Source organism: Pelobates fuscus, chromosome 1 (assembly GCF_036172605.1).
Source record: "Pelobates fuscus isolate aPelFus1 chromosome 1, aPelFus1.pri, whole genome shotgun sequence".
NCBI lineage: Eukaryota > Metazoa > Chordata > Amphibia > Anura > Pelobatidae > Pelobates > Pelobates fuscus.
Genome location: NC_086317.1, coordinates 361,297,572 through 361,310,900, shown reverse-complemented (window position 1 = coordinate 361,310,900; position 13,329 = coordinate 361,297,572). Strand labels below are relative to the sequence as shown.

Below are 13,329 nucleotides of genomic sequence, written 5' to 3'. Positions count from 1 at the left end.
CATGAGACTGTCAGCAAGGTCAACTGACAAAGTGCAATCAATATTCAAAGAATGGTTTATAACCTTCAGTACATGCTGGTTAATCAACATCAAAAATAGATAGTACATTGGATATCAGTGTACAGCAGGCTATCTGTCACAGCTAACAAATATCTGGTGTGTTCAAAGATTTTTAAAGTCATAAATTTCATGATGAGATGGCTATTAATCACTGTCACGAAACGTTTTACTCAGTAGGATATCACAAGCAGCATTATTTCTAACCCTTAAAGGCACAGTCCGTTCATAATGCATCTTGTTTTGAAAGTGTCCATTTCGTAAAATTTTGCATTTTATTTCTCAGCTCAGCGCCGCTTAGTGAATGGATCCCTGTTATTATATGCACTTATAATTAATGTAGCCTGAAGCGGTGTAAATGTCCTCTCTTGCTTGGGTTAAGTCCCATTCCTATGCTTCAATTAACCGCCTTTCTGAAATCTCAACTCACAGATAAGAAAAAATCTCTAGTATTCTAATTGACAATGCAAAGTGATAATTAGCACATTACCTGTTCATGAACATGTTAATGTATGCAAATTTTATCATGCTTACCATCCTTGAGAATAAGGCCAGGCAAATTCACACACAAAAACCTTGCAAATATAAGCCTTCACAGAGAATTACATCTTGCGTCCTTATTAGCCCCATGTTGTTAGCAAATGCTCTGTTATGCAAATATAAAAGCTGAAAAAGAATGAACCCTTTCAGGGCAGGTGAAGTGAAAAAACTGAGCACGTGTATTGAAAAAAAGATTATTTACACAAACTACAATGAAGGAATCTGTTTTATTGTGGCTAATGACAACCAACTTAAAAGTTGAAATTTAGTCCAATCTAGCTGAGTTGGAAAACAAAAAATCTCTAAATTGTATGATTTGGAAATGTATTATCAAGACTGCTTTTTTACTTGAAAATTGTTTACGTGGTTGTCAATAGACTTGAAGATTCATTACAGTCCAAACTGCAATTTTCCCAAATTTAGATTGGTCAGATGCTAAGTTGAATTACCGAACTCAGAGCCAAAATTGACCTGAATCACAAACCAAATGATCTGCACAATGGCTGAACATGTTCGTTTTGAGCTGTGATTCTGAATTCAGCCCATGGAACCAAAATTAGAGTTGGGGGAAAAAGATCATTCATGGAGTGCAGTCACTAAAGCGTTGATCAAGTGCAAATTGACCAATAGAGGGAAAAATGGTTGAGCAGTAAAAAAATCTTTATCTAAATATTATATTTTTAATAGCTATATAATATATAAATATATATTTTTTTCTCTGCTCCTGCTGTTTTTCCTTTTATTGGTTACTGTTTCCTATTTGAACTGTAAATAAAATAGCAGTAAAATGCTTCTATCAATGTACTGTAAATAATATTCATATTATGGTATTATGTGTATAGTTTGCTGTACACTGATTTTTTTTCACCCATTTGGTCTGATTAATTTCCTATTTTCTTTTTTTTTTTTTACTGAAATTTTGGCAAGTGAAACTGACATATGGTTGAAATTCAGGGATCCCCCAAAATGGTATTTTTTTCTGGAATTTAAATTGGTTTCCTAACTAAATTTTCTTGCTTTAATAATTAATAACATTTTTATAAATTCTTTCAAAATTTTTGTTATTCTCGAGTCCCTGATGATATATTTTCTTTTGTCAATGTACAACTAGCATATTATTGCCTCATCCGTTTTGGAAGTTTTAACTATTTTGAGCAGAACCACGATTTCTGCATAGCTAACCTGTTTTGTCATAAATTCATTATAAACAAATGTATAATACACACACAAACACACATATGTAGATGGGTTTTTGCAAACCAGTGAACTTTTATTTAAATATGTGAAGTATTTCATAAATTATGAAATACTCCACGTATTTGAATAAAAGTTTAACAGTTTGCAGAGACGTACAAGTGTTCCTATTTCCACCAATACAGCGATACATAAAGCAGTTGGAAACACGAAGGCAGATATTATTAAAGGTAGACTGCCTTTTTTTCTAGTATTCATTATTGTGAGATGGCTACATGGAGGGTTGGAATGGGAAAACAAATTCACGCGGACATATTTCAACCACAGTGACCCAGTGAGAAGGGGCGGGGCCAGAGAGGGTTTTTTTTGTCATCACCAGTGACAAGCACACCCCCTCTCAAAGTAAACATGTTGGTTAAATGCTCTTCCAGCACAACCCATGCGCAGAGCCCTGCTAAAGAGTTATTGTATAAGAAAAAGGCTCTGCATTTGTTCTGTGCAGTAAAAGCAAATTTTATAACAGTCTAGCACTGTGTTTGTTTGTGACTTTTGTCTGGTGACTCCATAGAGTGAGCTGATTTTGATGTTTTAAGTAAATATCTTGGTTTTTAGTTGTGTTGTGTTGTGTTTGTGGTGTAGTATGTCTGGCTAGGTGCTGAAGAGAGTGAGATAGTGTGTGTAGAGGGGGGAATAGTGTGCATAGGGGATGCAGTGAGTGTGTGGACAGGGGCTCTAGTTTATGTTTGTATAGGTGATGTAGTGTACACATATCAGAGTTTCGGTAACAGGTTTATTTGAATTGCATCGAAGCCCATACAACCTCACATCTTTCCAAGACAGAAACTTTTGTTTAAGTTTCTTAATTAAGGGAATCTGATTGCACTCATATAGGGTGGAAATGTTTTTCTGTAATTTCCACTCCCAGGTAGACCACAGAATCTGACCTCCACTCAATGGGGAAGGCAGCAGCCTTCAGGACCTCCACCTTGCATGTTGACATGTTAACAGGTAGAGTCTTGGGTATTGGTAATATTAAGTTTTCTAATAAGAGTGGAAGCCATATGCTTTTAATTCAGCTAGTATGTTTGGTACAGAAACATGAGGTGGGATAGGGGTAATATTTTGTCATCTCCAAACAAAAGGTGCTTATGCATTTGATGACTGATAGTAACTCCTTGTGGAATTTGCATCCAAATGCTGAAAGCTTCTACCCATGTCTGTGTATGCATCAGCAATGCTGTTATGGGGCCCTCTGATTTACTCCATCTTCTCCTACAACTTTTGTGTCTGTTCTCCAATGGACTGTATGTCTATCTGATGTCAGCTGCCAGTTTTTGGAAGTCAGCATGCAGGGTTGTATTCAGTTTATCAAACAGCCTCTGTTGCTGGAAATGGGGGATGTAGTGAGATAGAGGTGCCATCACAATGTTCAGAAATGAATTATGGTGATGTCGTTCTTGCCACGCCATCATGGGCCTCATGGTCTCACTTGCTAAAGCACCTGCTGCTTAGACCTATGAGGCATTTTTCATATCATATCTACTTGAAGGGCAAATGTTCTGAGGTCAGAATATTGCAAAAATAGTCTTTTATGTTTTGTAAACATGCTATATCAGTACCCCTTTGGAGCCTCACACAACATAAAATATATGTCATACAGAAATTATACACAATAGAAGCATTACAGTTTTTAAATCATTTATGATAAATTATTTAAAAAAATCATTAGCGATACGAACGCTCTTGATCTCATTATGTTAACAGCTCTTTCCATTTCACCTCTTCTGATTTTCTTGAGACCAAATTCCCATTAAACACAGGGAATGTGAGACATAGCATACTTTTAGCAGTTGAAACTAATTTAGACTATATTTTAGAACTGCAGTATATTAAAATAGATATTCACGTTGCTTGTAAATGCTAGCAATTATAGACACACTTTCAAGGACATATTCTCATCACATTGATGTTAAAATGATTCCACCAAGGTCACTATTGTGGTGCTTGGCAGAGATTCTTATGTAGTTGTCACATGTTTAAAGTACACCAATAACTTCTGAAGCAAAGGGCACTGGCACATGAAGGTCAGAATAAATCATAGCATATAACATCAACCTTAATATTATCAAAACTAGTAAGATATATGTTTCTCACTTACTGGAAATTGTAAGAAGAACTTTGGTGAAGGGGACTTTATAGCAGATGAGTGCTTAATTAAAGATGGGTGACTTTCATTAGCATAAAGATAATTAAACTGAAACTTTGTAATTGCAATCCGGTTTATTAAAAAAATGGGAGTACATGATAAAATAATTTTCTACGGTGAATTTTAGATGCATATCCTCTTTGCTCTGGCAGTATATTTTAAAAGATGTTATTTTTTTTTTTTATTATTATTATTGTGTAAATGCAAGACATCTAGACAAAAGTATATGTGCCCTTACATTTTACTATATTTAACCAAGGTGATTTATAAATATAAATGTATCATATATTTTCATCCAATGTTCATATTAAACTTAAAGGACTACTGGTCCTGTAAACTTTTATATTATTCAAGTTCTTTGAACCTTCACAATAGTATCATGTGTCATTATCTCTGTGTAGAGGTAGTCCATTGGATGAATTACTTAGATATTATGACTTGCAAGATGGATGCAAGCCAATCACCTATAAAAATGTATATATATGAAATGAGGGGAAATTTTCTAGATGATTGTGCTTAGTAGTTAAAAAGTATATTAATGTTTTTCTCTTGATAATTTCAATAGGCAGACTCAGTGGCAAGAAGGTCGGAGTTAACACAGTTAGGAGGGGTTATAATGTTAAGTTAGTGTCCTCTTCTACTGAATTATTTAGAAAAGTACTAAAAAGAACAAGAATTAATTGATCAACTTGATCTATGTATTTAAAAAATAATAATAATTAATTTGCCGTTATTAGAATTTATAATATGCTTCTATAGTTAACCATTTGCATTTAATCTTGAAAAAAAATATTATGCGGCTATATATGTTATAATCTTACATTTTTTTTCTTTAACTTGCTTATCTGTTTGTTTTCCTGCATTAATAATAAGTAAACTAAAGTCTTTTGTTCTAATGTTAATAAAGTACACAGGAGCAATGCTTTCAGATCACTGCTAATGAGAATATTGACTGGTCAGATAAATGTAAGCCCTCGATGCAACAAGCTAACATGCCTCTGGTTATCTAAATAAGAGTTTGATTGATTTTGCTGAAAATAAATCATCTAAGACCGTCTAAGATTATCTGCAACCCCATCTCAACTTTCTTTTACAACTTTATGTAAATGTAAATGTACGGCCTATGGCAATGAGGGTTGGCATTTTTTACAAGAATATAAAGAGTTCACATTTTCATGTAATGATTAATTAAAATATCCTGATTATACTTATATGGACAGTATTTTTTAATGATCATCAAACCTTTTCATATCTAATCTATCTACCTATCTATCTATCTATCTATCTATCTATCTCTCTCTCTATCAGTTTTACTATGTTTGTCTCTCTGCCCATCAAAAGATATATTAGTATATGTGCGAGAGCTAATGTTTTTTATATCTTTAATAATTGTAATTTAGAATTAGTTTTTCATAGAAAAAGTGAAATAGAGTTTTGCTGTTGTTTCCTTGAAGAATTTAAATAATGTGTTCTCCATTCCAAAGTGGAAAATAGAAGAAACTACTACTAATATTACTACTTTATGAAATGTGATTTTATATATATATATATATATATATATATATATATATATATATATATATATATATATATATAAATCTTCTCTATGAATATTTAAATAGTTATATATATTATTATATATCCATAGACATATTGAAAAATTCTTAAATGCATCTAGATATGTGATAAGAAATCCACTGGACGGAGTTTATGAAAGGGAAGAATGCAGTTCAATTTTCAAAATCCAAATGATAAGTATCCAAGGAAAACCATCATATATGTTAAATGGATAGAAAATAAAATTATTAAGCAAAAAAAGCAATTGGAGATCGATAATATGTATTGAATAAAACCAACTCATATGGAAAGTTTAGTCAACATATGTAAATGTATCAAGGTATACTGTAAAAATCAGACCACCTGTGTACAAGCCTGGTAATGAGGTCGAACAAAGAATGACTTAATTATTTTAGCTATTTTTTATGAACCAAATATTGTTACATTGAAATCTACAGCTTGCAAATATTTTACATAAAATCATCAGAACTGGATCATTTTTATATTATTTTTATCCATTAATGAAAACATTGAACATTGGAATGTGTTTATTATATATTTAATAGTTTTAAACAATTTTAAATATTTGCTTTACTAGTATTGGAATATATTTATTGAGCCACACTACTCATAGTGATAAAACATTTTAAAACTTCAAGTTCTTATCTTTTATAAGCCCATGTTCACTATTAGGCACAATGAGCATGATCAATTTAGATTTAAGTCTTAAATATTTTGATGTACCTCCAAAAATTAAGTACTTAATTGTTGGACAATGATGTTTTTTGCTGACTGCTGTAATATAGTAATTGAATCAATTAAATGCATGTCTTACTGCCAGACAATCTAGAGATTTGCAACAGAGTTCCAGGGTAATAAATTAATTGAGTAATTATTTAAAGTAAATTGAAGAACAATATCCCATGTTGTGTCTGGAATAGTATGCAAAGTAGTGCACTAGTTCATAGTTGAACCCAATACCTAATTGTATATTAAATGAATACTCCCATATACTATATTACATATATATATATATATATATATATATATATATATATATATAAATCACACTATATATATATATATATATATATATATATATATATATATATATATATATATATATACACACCTACTCAGAGGACTTCCAAACAAGTGCTGTGTTTATTCAAAAAGGTTATATCTGTCACGATCGCTGTTTCGACCCGTTCAAGTTTGTCTCAATGTATCTTTATTCAAGCAGTGTGGCAAAATCCTCACTCCTGAAGACATTCCTCCAATTAGATGCTTATGTATATAAATGATGACACACTGACGACACACAGAGCTTGTATGGCAATAACCACAATCTGCCAATCCAATATGAGATGGATGGAATCCTATGATTCCCACAGAGAAGCACTGGATGCACACACTATCCTGTACTAGTGTACTTTGCATGCTGATGCTGGACATCAAATATATTCAATAATTAAATCCATGTCAGAAGCAGTTAGTGGCTTTCTGTATGACCGTTTCCAGCAGGCATGAGAATTGCAAAATGTAAACAGTGCTGTTTCTCAGAAGTGGAAATATATTCCTTTAAAAGGCTACAGGGCAGCATCTATGCACCAAAATAATTTCTTTAACTCAAAAGATATTTGGTGCTTAGAGTGTTTATTTGACACTAACAGAAGGAGAAAGATACTTTAAATAAGGTTGCATAGTTGAATGCATACAACATAACAATGTATAAGTATTAAAGTTTTTTATATTAAATAAATGCAAAAACATACTCAATGCTTAATATGCATGTTATATGGACCAATAGTCACTTATTTTCATATATATATATATATATATATATATATATATATATATATATATATATATACTCATAATACATAATAAATTCAAAGTATCACACAACACATTTTCAACTATCTAACAGTAAATCTGAATTATTCAAAAAAGTAAACAGCAAAAACTACAATCTCAACATTATACCAAAGAGTGAAAATATAAACCAGTGGATCGACTCAGGAGAGAGACAAAACAATTAAGGTAGGCTAAGGGTCTGCAAATGATGAATTGATAATTCTGAGTATTAACCCCTTAAGGACACATGACATGTGTGACTTGTCATGATTCCCTTTTATTCCAGAAGTTTGGTCCTTAAGGGGTTAAAGTGTATATGATAAAATTAAGCACATTTTGCAAACTCTACAATTTTTTTTATCTGCTAAACATATGGCAATGACACGTTAAACAATTTAATACAATATGCAGAATCCCACATTTTTTTTATTAAAAACTAGGTTAAAAATATATCTATTGTTAACATTTTAATCCTTGGGAGAGACATGCTGTAAATGCTACTGCCATATAATCTATACTGGCTTTTAATACTTTTAATACAAGTCAGTCAAGGATGTTTTCACAAGAAAACAGCAGCAATCTTATGCCATTTTGATGTATCCATTCTCTAATGAAACTAGAATTGCAAGCACATTCAATACAGCAAATCCTAGGTTTATCTGGACATTTTTTCAGTAGCTTGCTCATGTCATATTTTAAATGAGGTGATTACATGTGTCCTTGTATTGGTTATTATCCTTGTTTTAATAAAGATTACAGAATTGAAAAATAGGTTGAAGTTATTGCTAAATATTCTGGAGATCATGAGAAAATTGAATTATATTAATACACAGGAATGAGAATAAGAGAGAAAAAAGAAGATCTTGTTTGAAAAGAAAATGTGTTTCATGTTATGATTATTATTGTGGGAATTTATTTAGCACCATCTTATTCTGCAATTTATAATTGTTTAATAATACATGAGACTATTACAAAATGTTATAGGAGCAATAGGTTGATGAGGACTAGTGATGTACCGAACTGTTCGCCGGCGAATAGTTCCCGGCGAACTTAGCGTGTTCGCGTTCGCCACGGCGGGCGAACATATGCGATGTTCGGTCTGCCCCCTATTAATTTACTAATACTAAGTAAAAATTACTTAGTATTAGTAAATTGTGCCCCTACTCGCAATACCGCGAGTAGGGGCATGTCTATTAAACAGTGAGCAGCCTGTGGCTGCTCACTGTTAAAAAAAACAAAAAACGGGGTGGGGGACCTAAAAATCACAATAAGAGGACCTATTGTCCCCCCGGCCCCCACCCCTGAGCGGCATGTGGGGGCCCTACAAATAACAATTAGGGGGGGACCTATTGTCCCCCCCTGGCCCCCACCCCTGAGCGGTGGGTGGGGGCCCTAAAAATAACAATTAGGGGGGACCTATTGTCCCCCCCGGCCCCCATCCCTGAGCGGCGGGTGGGGGCCCTACAAATAATTAGGGGGGGACCTATTGTCCCCCCCCGGCCCCCACCCCTGAGCGGCGGGTGGGGGGCCTAAAATTAACAATAAGGGGGGGACCTATTGTCCCCACCGGCCCCCACCCCTGAGCGGTGGGTGGGGGCCCTAAACTTAACAATAAGGGGGGACCTATTGTCCCCCCCAGCCCCCACCCCTGAGCGGTGGGTGGGGGCCCTAAATACAAAGGGGGGGTGCCCTTGTTAACCCTTCCCCCCCCAAAAAAAAGATCTACCTACCTACCCCCCTCACCCTAAAAATAATGAGGGGGGGGACCTTTAACTAAAACCCTGTAAAAAAAAATAGATAAAAACAACTTACCATTTGATGTTTTCTTTCTTCTACAATCTTCTTTTTTCAGCCCCCAAAAAGGCCCCAAAAAACCATAATAACCGACGCAATTAAAAAAAAAAAAAAAAAAAAAAACGACCGCACAAAAAAATAATCCATCTTCACCCATGGAGGGCTCCGCGCAGACTGAGCTCTGCAGGGCGGGGGAAGGCTTATAAAGCCTTGCCACGCCCTGCAATTAGGCTAAGAACACTCTGATTGGCTGGTTTAAGCCAATCAGAGTGCTCTTTGTCATTTTACACAGCGTCATTTTACACAGCATTTATTGTGTTTATTTACTTTAAACACATAACTTTCTTATTGGCACTGACCTTGAAAACAAGGATACTTAATATTTTATTGGCATTTTACTTGTGCTACATTGTCAGTCGTTTTCCTTTTCTTGATGATTCTCTCACCAAGTGTCTATTCTAAACCTGTGTTCCAAACCCAAGTATATGTCCTAGGATCTGAACTCTTTTCTTGGTTTTGATCTCCTTTTTACAGAAATATTTCTAGTATTATAATTTTACCCAGTTCGCACCCAGTTACGCAAATCTTTTTATGGCGTATTGGGAGGAACACTTCATCTATTCAATACACCCCTGGGTGTCGAATTTGGTGTCCTACCACCGATATATAGACGACATCTTTTTAATTTGGGAAGGCACGACAGACCTTTTAGAGATGTTCAAACACGTTTTAAATGACAATGACTGGGGGATTATTCTTACTACCTCTCAAAGCCAGAAGGAAATCCATTTTTTAGATCTTCACATCTTTGTACAGAATGAGCAAATTAAAACAAAAAATTTCTTCAAAATAGTAGATGCAAACGGGTACATCGAGAAATCCAGTTGCCACCATAGACCATGGCTTAAGAACGCACCTAAAGGACAATTTTTGAGGATAAGGCGAAACTGCACTAATGATGAAGACTTTACAACACAAGCAGGGAGGATAAGAGAACAGTTTAAAGAAAAAGGATACGAAGAAACTGAATTGAACATGGCTATGGAAGAAGTAATGAACACATCAAGGAAAGATTTATTAACCTACAAACCCAAAAACACACAATCTACGTATACCCAAAATATTCCTTTTATTTGCAATTTTAATGGTAACCACAAACAAGTAAATAGAGCCATTATGAAATATTGGTATATCTTACAAGAAGATCCTGTTTTAAAAAATATTTTACCGATCCAACCACGTATAATTTATAGAGGTGCCACTAATATGAAAAAAAACCTAGTTCGAAGTAGTGAAGGCCCAGCTAAAATAAAACATTTTCTAAACCATAATAAAGGTTTCTATGGTTGTGGGACCTGCCTGGCGTGCAGGACCACCAAAAGTAAAAAGAGACACCTGACCGATATTAAAGACTTCATCAATAAGGAATTTACCATCAAGGAACAACTTACATGCTTTTCAAAAGGAGTCATTTATGTGATAAAATGCCCCTGTGGCCTACTATACATAGGCAGAACCATAAGATGCCTGCACATAAGAATTTCGGAACATGTGCGCAACATAAAAAAGGGTCTAGAGACACACAGTCTATCAAAGCACTTTAAAACCCACCATAACCAGGAGTCTCAAAAACCTATTTTTTTACCCACTTAAACTTGTAGAAAAAGATTGGAGGGGAGGTGACTTTAACAAAAAAATCGGAATAGAAGAAATGAAATTCATCTATAATTTTAACACTCTAATACCCCACGGACTAAATTCAGACTTCGAGGTCTGTCATTTCTTCTAAATGCCTATTTGTGTGTAACATCTCTATGCTAGAATAAAATTGAATAATATCCGGAAAATGCTGTCACCTCCTATTACATAGAACAGGCTTTTAAATGTATTCTATATATTTGCTATCCTTTAAAACGGAAAGCACTTTGTTACCCATCAGAGCACTTCCACTTAGAGACACCTGTGTGATGAATATTTAATATTATAATGGACAGCTAACAATACCCTATAACTATAAGCACCTTCAGATACACCAGAGCACTTTAAAGATATCAGTATTAATATTAAGAATTATTATCACCATTAGCACAATACTAGCACTTTAATATAATATGTCAGCATATGATGTTTTTTTCAGTGTGATTAATACTATCTAAGTTAAAGGCTATTATCACCTTTTGCACAATATCAGCACTTTAATGTTATGCTACTAATGCTATTAAATTCCCATTAATTCCGAAATGGAACGCACGATACGCTCGACATGCGTTCCAGTGACGTCAGTTGATAGAGACGGCGCCATCTGAAAGTGGAACGCATGCCGTCAGCGTTGGAACGCACGTTGCGTTCCATACGTGCGATAGCCGGAACCCGGAAGTGAAAGACACAAGGGGATTAAGAAGACGCCAAACAGAGAAGGAAGCCCATACACCGATTGAAAAAGCCCCTGGTACGGGGCGAAACGCATTTCGGACATTTGGACATTAATTTGCCAATCGGCAGGACTATATATAGTCATACTATTTTTTATTTATTTTAACTATATTTTACTTTTATCCATGTTTTACTCCATATTGGGGAGCAATAAAGTTTTCTCCTGAAAGATTCAAGTCAAGTTGTGGAACCTGGATTATTAATCAACCGGAGCATCCTATAAGTGATCTGGGAATAGGAGAGGGACATCCTAAAAAGTCCCACAGCGCTATCCATGAGAGCCATATGCAGGAATTTGGCTCTAGGCTTGTGAGTACCTGACGCTCATTTCGATTGATACAATTGTATTAGCATATTACACTATATTGCTTTTTTATATTACAGAACCATTCTAGAAGTGTGAATCATCTCCTACATTGTATGTATTTTATGTTTATAATTTTACAGCTGATTCTGATCTCCTGTTTATGGTTACTAATGACTAAAAACTATAATTTCATGAAAAGTATCCATCTTTTCATATACACTAAACTGTTAATGATATAGAAAAACATATGCTTGTTGCCAGGAGCAATAAAGTCACCCAATTGTCAATATCCACAAACTAATATTCAAATATTTATTTATTTATAAAATATTTTACCAGGAAGGATACATTGAGATTTCTCTCATTTTCAAGTATGTTCTGGGTCCACAAAACATTGCATTGATACATTATGGTACAATAAAATACAAAAACAATATTAATACACAATACATACAAAATGTAACATAGAACAGGTAGAAAATATATAATAAATCATGACACGTGCATTCTGCTTTGAGGTATGTAGAGAGGGATCTCTTAAAGGACTTTAGGCTTGGGGAAGATTTGAAAGTGTGCGGGAGGTCGTTCCATGAGGTTATAGGAAGTGGGAACAGCCGAGGAGAGCATTCTGCACAGGTAGGGTGGGAGTTTCCCAGAAAAGCTCTTAAACACAAGGTTGGAAAGATTAAGGGTGCGTCTGGATTCCAGCGACAACAATTTTAGTTCTTTTAGCATGTCACAATGGTGGGTCCTGTAATTACATTGTAGCACAAATCGGCAGAACGAGTTATACAATGCATTGAGTTTATTAATGTGGGATTGTGGTGAAGATGCATATAAATGATCATAATAAATGATTGGCATCAGCTTTTGCTGTACAATCTTTTCCTTTACTGTAGGGCTTAGGCAGGATTTGTATTTGCAAGTAGTATGTTTTTTTTCACAGATTGAATCACATCAAGGATTGCGCCCCATGTAAAATATAAGAGCCAGTGATCATAGACTATGGGCAGCGAGAATCAACACTAAATTTTGAAGCCAGTTGGCACTAAAACTATGAAAAATTACTTCATACACCATAATTAGTTTTTTGCAAGCTTGGCTTATGCATGGTAATATTTTCCTATAGGTAGCTACTGGTTCTTGAAGTAGTCAATTTTCAACCAAATTACCTGCAAAGACATCTGCCATGACATTTTAAACATTTAAGGGATGGGTCTGTGAGCATCGTAAAGCACTGCATCATCCACTATTCTCCTTAAAAGGTTAATATGCCTCTGCACCAAAAGTATTTAGAAAATTGGATTCTTTAAAACCAAGAACTTTGAAATATATACCATATAACAATGGCTTACAGATTAAGTAGCAAGTCAACATGTAAATG

General features: G+C 34.5%; 1 protein-coding gene across 2 annotated transcripts in view; it reads right to left on the bottom strand.

Annotated features, from left to right (window-relative positions):
- The window catches only part of PCDH9 (protocadherin 9), a 2,224,845-nt gene that overhangs the window by 74,089 nt on the left and 2,137,427 nt on the right, over window positions 1-13,329 (bottom strand). The gene's annotated exons all lie outside the window — the stretch shown is intronic.